Genomic DNA, 6350 nt, shown 5'->3' on the forward strand with positions numbered 1-6350 from the left:
CTTCCTCTTGTCTGGCCGCCTCTTCTCCTTCTTCCCTCCTCTTCACTCTTTCTTGTTATTTAGCCTTGTTTTCTCATCCCATATCAGTTTTCTTCTCGCAGCCCTTTTCATTTCGTATTCCTCTTTTCTATTTTTCTAGTGTCTTCCTCTTCCTTCACCCCTCTCTCGTCCAATCTCAGTTTTCCTCTTCCCTCTTCCTCTTCAACCTTCTCCGTCTTCTTTTCGTCGTATTATTCTTACTTTCCTCTTGTTTCCTCTTTTTTCGCTTTCCTTCTTTTTCCTCAAACCATATATCATTTTTATTCTCTTCTCTTCTCCCACTCATTGCCTTCCTCTTCGCGTCCCCCTCTTGCCTCTTCACCTCATCACACTTCATCTCCTCTTTCTCAAATCTTCCTTCCTCTCACTTCTCTCATTTCTCCAGCCTTCCTTCTTCCTTCAACTTCATCCCCTCATTCTCCAACCACCCTTTCTCCTCCCACTCCTGCCTCTCTTCCTCCTGGCCTCCTACCTCATCCCACTTCTTCCCCTCTTTCTCCAACCATTCTTCTTCCGACCTTTCTCTCCCTCTTTCTCCAGCCCTTCTTCCTCTTCCCACTTCTCCCCCTCTTCCATAAGCCCTCCTTCCTCCTCCCACTTTCCTTCTTCCTCCAACCCTCCTTTCTCCTCCCTCTTCCCCTATTCTTCCAACCTCCTTCTTCCTTCCAGTTATTCCTCTTTCTCCATCCATCCATCCTCATCCCACTTCTTCCGCTCTTTCTCCAACCATCCTTCCTCCTTCCACTTCTCTCCCTCTTCCTCCAGCTCTCCTTCCTCCTCCCACATCTTCCTTTCTTTCTTCAACTATACTTCCTTCTGTCCTTTTCATTCTCCTTTTTTTTCGTCATTTCATATCTGGAACGAAGTTTGGCCAAAGTCAACACTGCCCTGTCCCACATTGACTTGAGATCCTTTTGTCCAAGGAGAACCTCACAGGATGCGGCATCAGGCAATGAGTGAATGGATGGATGGACGGATGGCCGGCTGGCTGGCTGGTTGGATAGATAGATAGATATAGATAGATAGATAGATTGATAGATTGATTGTTTATCAGACAGACAGTCAGACACATAGAGAAAGGCTGTCACACAGACAAATATTCAGACACAAGCTGAGAGAGAGAGAGAGAGAGAGAGAGAGAGAGAGAATGATTCCCTGAAGAAGGAATACATTAGCTTAGTTGCTCCTCGCTGAACGGTTTCCACTTTAATTATATTCCCTTGCAAGCGAGGGGACTTCTTGGTAAACGTAACATGTACATTTTATTTTTGGACATAGTCGATTTTCACTTTCGCCCGTCGATTATAGTACGAAATTATTCAACCCTTAAACTTGTCTTTTCAGCTAATAATATGGGCTAAATTTGGACTGCAAATTTCCTCTGGAATAAATTATACAGGTCCAGATAGACAAAGAAGCTATGTAGTTGCCAAAGTATCAAGTAAAGAAAAAAGTAGGCCGTACGGAAGTTATGAATTCAGAATATAATATAGCCCTACTAAAGTTACCCATTAAAATGTTGGCATCAATATCTAGCATTTAACCATGGCAGTTGAAGTTTCCCTCCTTTAAGCCCGGAGACAGATTTTGTATTGATTTTACTTATCACTCTACCGTTTTGTTTATGTCAGGAGAGATGTCCTTGAGGTGAAGGGGTTAGCCACTAGCTATTAATTCTGACACCACAAGGACGTGCTCTGTATTTTCTGGATTGTGCCTGGCGATTATATTAAGATATTGACCCCCTCTGGATGAGGGGTTTTTGCCACAGTACTGTGACGTCTTTATGATGATGATGAATGTTATTATTATTATTATTATTATTATTATTATTATTATTATTATTATTATTATCATTAATACCATTATTATTATTATCATTATTATTATTATTATTATTATTATTATTATTATTATTATTATTATCATTAATACCATTATTATTATTATTATTATTATTATTATTATTATTATTATAATTACAACTTCCCACATCCCTAAAGGGAAGTTCACATGCTGTTGTAAATGTTCTTATAACTCTTTCTGCTTAAAAAGTAAATGGCCTTTACTCGGAGGCTCTTTGGCCAAGAGCCTTCAAACTTTGTCAGGTTAATCACCCAGCTGGCCGCTTCTTCTGGCCAAATTTGATGGCAATCCATCAGTCGGATCACTGGATATTATTCAGAATCTTAAAAAGGATTCCGGAAAGCTATCTCAGAAACCGCATAAGCTTGCCAACTGAAATTTGTCTGCACTATAGCCTGAAGGCGGCCGCACTGCGGAAATGAGTATGGTTCCAATTGGTTGATGATTCTCTGAAAGTGCTTGGTGTCAAAAGTTAGGACTTTTCAGGATATTCCGGATGTCACCTAATTTTCCATGAAGGATTGTAGCTAGAGCCTCCAAACCTGGCGGACTTATAGCCTGTGATGACCTAAGGTGACATGCACAAGATCAGTGACTTTGACCTCAAGGTCCCTTCGTAGCTCGGCTTCTGGTAGGTAATGGCTGTGGGAAGTTTTTCTTTGTCATAATTGTCCTTGGACAATTTTACGGTGTTCTAGTTATTTTTTTATTATTTTTTTATTATCATTATGATTATTGCTGTTGTTGTTGTTGTTGTTGTTGATGATGATGCTGTTGTTGTCAGAAGTGCATTTAACTATTGGGATACCTCCTGTGGATGAAGGGGGTTAGAAAAAATCAACATTACTCACTTCAGTATGACATCTTTCTGTTTTTTATCTCCCTACCGCCAGACTAAAATCCTTCAAACATCGCCATACTCTTCATAAATAACGTACAAAAGGATATTAACCAGCTACTGCAAATTAAAAAATAAATCACTAAGGAAGAGGTGTTAGGGAGCTTCCTTACCCGACGAGAATACAGGCCCTGGTCCCAGATACGAACTCAGGCACATCAGTGTCAATTATTCCTTTTTTATTACCCGCCCCCGCCCAGGAGGGGTTCGGGGACAGGTATTGTTCTCACTCGGTTTGTCTGTCTGTATGTTACCAATTGCACGAAAACTACTGGTGCATTTTAAATAAAATTAAAGGGATGATGAGCTATGACCTTCTGATCACCTAATTAAATTTTGGGACAAATTGGACCAAGGCCCCGGCCGTAGGCCCAAAAGATGTAAAAAAAAAAAAAAAAAAAAAAATCTTTCAAATTCGTCATATCGACATGAAACTAAAACCTAAAGGAGCATCTGTCAAATTTGCATCCCATAATATGCCTCATTACATCAGAGGGGCCACCCCCCCAGTTGACCGTAGGGGGTCAGTGTCAGGTGGGTCGGGCGTAAAATTTCAAATAGGTATAAAATCGTCAATTTTCACGCGATTTACTCCAAATTTGATGTGACATATTTGACTATAGATGTCCTTTTGTATTTATACGTCAGCACTAAAATGACTGCCGGGGACGGATTTGCTGTGCCTTGGCACCGCTTCTTGGTATATTCTTGAAATCACCGAACGATTCTCTTCAGGTCATGAGGGAGACATCATAGAAACGAAAGCGGGAAAAGGAAGAGAGAGAGAGAGAGAGAGATGATGAAAAGAAAGGGAGAGTGAGGAGGAGCAAAAGGCGGTGGAAGAGAGAGAGGGAGTAAGTATATAGAAGCAGAGAAAGAAAATGGAGAGGGAGAAGGAGAGACACAGAAATTGAGAGAAAGTTGGCTGGGAAAGTAGAATGGAGAGTGAAAGTTCGGAGGGAGAGAGGAAGAGAGGAGAAGTGGGAGAGAGGAGGATGAGGGTAGGGAAGGGGAGAGAAAAGAAAGAGAGGAATGGAGAATGAGAATGAAGAGGGAGAGGGGAAGGGAAAGTGAGAGTGAGGAGGAAGAGAGGAAGGGTGAGGGAGAGAGGAGAGTGAGGGGTAGGGAGAGGGAGAGTGAGATATTGAGGAGAGATGGAGACAGAGAGGCAGATTAAGGAGGCATTAGACCAGGGGATGGTCAATGAAACACACAGTACTGAGACGAAGGGACGGAGGGAGATCTCGCTTAAACCTACCCAAACCTAACACAACCTAACCTAACCCAACCCAACCCAACCCAACCCAACCCAACCCAACCCAACCCAACCTACCCTGACCTTGCCCAGCCTAACCTAACCTAACCCAGTCTAACCCAGTCTGACCTAACCTGACCTAACCTTGTCCCGTATACCTCAGTCTAGTTTAACTACTCATTTTCTAACCACGATGACGTATTATTCACTTTAATTAAGTAGCGATATTTTTCCACTTGGAAGGATACATAGCAAAGAAGTGGTTTTATGGGGACTACATACAGTATATAATCAAAACACTCAAATTTAAAAGATTCTCTCTCTCTCTCTCTCTCTCTCTCTCTCTCTCTCTCTCTCTCTCTCTGAAGAAACATAAAATGCATAATCTGTTCGTACCAAGAGTATATACCATTCCTGCATCTGTACCTGTATCAGGCTACGGCAGGTTCACTGCAGGACTGGTTCATCCCCCTAAGGAGAGAGAGGGAGAGGGGGGGGGACTCTTTCCATTGTTCAAGAGTAAAACTGGAAACTAGAGATTGTAGGAAAAGTGATTTATGTAGAGATGAAACTTTGTAATTGGCCATGTTTGTGTGTGTGTTTGTGTCCGAGTCTTTATAGATTTCATCAGTATAACCTATAGGATGCGAACATATACTGGCATATAGGACATATTGTAGTCCATGTAATCTCGTGTGACAAAGATCCCTAATCTCTTTCACCTCAGCTAATGGCTAAATATAGTCAGTTTGAAAGATAGATTTGACTAGTAACCAAGGAGAATCATTCCTACGTCATAGCTAAGGTATATATATCAAATTTCACGCAACCATGGCTAAGTATCCAGGTTGTATGAGTGGTCCAGTTCCCTCAGGTGAAAACAGATCAACCATACCAACACCTACTTAAATGTCCACCATGGCACGGGTTCGACACCAGGATTTGGGGCGTACACACACACACACACACACACACACACACACACACACACACACACACACACACACACACACACACACACACACACACACACACACCACGAGAAGAGATGAGCCACGAATCACAGCAGCTTCCACCGCAGTGACGGAAATGATGACGTACATGGCATGAAAGACTTATGCCTATTGAGTGAAGCCGGGAATTTCTAAGGCCCATATTACGAGTAAATAGATGAAAGGTCCATCTCTCTGGATAATTCTTCTGCTTTTGTGTGTTTCTCTTCTGGGTTCTGAATCAAACTTGCCTCATGATGATGATGATGATGATGATGATGATGTTGGTGATGATGATGATGAGGAGGAGAAGGAGGAAGCGGAGGAGGAACACTTAATAATGAAAATAACTATGATGGTGATGATGATGATGATGATGATAGTAATAATGATGATGAGCAACCCAATCAGATGTAACCTGACTCTCCACTAAGAAGAATTGAAGCAAGTAAAGTCTTCTTGTGTAGGAAAAATAAGATAAAGAAGCCTTCTTCGCACTGAACGGGTTAATGTTATCAGCGTTCTCTCTCTCTCTCTCTCTCTCTCTCTCTCTCTCTCTCTCTCTCTCTCTCTCTCTCTCTCTCTCTCTCTCTCTCTCTCTCCGCTGCTGGATTACCTTCCTTTGTGTTTTCCAGTTATCTATGCCTAGATTAACTGTTTTACCGCTGTACTCTGTTCACTCTAACTTGGCCTAAAATTGCCACCCCTCCATGTTGAATACTGAGTTATAATTATACATAAGGCACTACAGTACGATACTAATCACAAAGAGGTGGTATGGAAAAGATGTAGAGTCGCACTATTGTCTTTTTATATCACTGAGCTGTATGAAATAGGCAGTAGAAGGACGAAAATTTGGGCCAGGTTAAAGTGAAAAAGAATATAGGAATGTATTTAGATATTCTGTTCAAAATAATACTTTTTTTTTGTTCAGCTGTGAGAGTCTATAATAATGAAAAACTCAGTCTCTGCTTTCTGCATTAACCCTCCACTGTGATGACGCGTTCTCTTCATTCACGCCGCCGATAGATAGATTTTATACAACACGGGAAGGATTTCTGGTGTAGTTATGTTACTCCAGTTTGGCCTAAAACTACCATCTCTACATCATCAGTGTCGACCTTATACAATAGCATAACACTACATAGTTATACTAGTCATGAAGAAGTGTTATGGAAAGAAGGTAGAGTAGTTGTATTGTGTTATTCTGCTATTGAGCTTTACGAAGTAGACTGCAAAAGGGCAAAATTTGGCCTAGGTAAGAGTGAAAGGAGTATCGTTATGCGGTCAGTCATATGTC

The sequence above is a fragment of the Coenobita brevimanus genome, chromosome 38, assembly GCF_032717465.1.
Source record: "Coenobita brevimanus isolate Jiangsu-jjx chromosome 38, ASM3271746v2, whole genome shotgun sequence".
Taxonomy (NCBI): domain Eukaryota; kingdom Metazoa; phylum Arthropoda; class Malacostraca; order Decapoda; family Coenobitidae; genus Coenobita; species Coenobita brevimanus.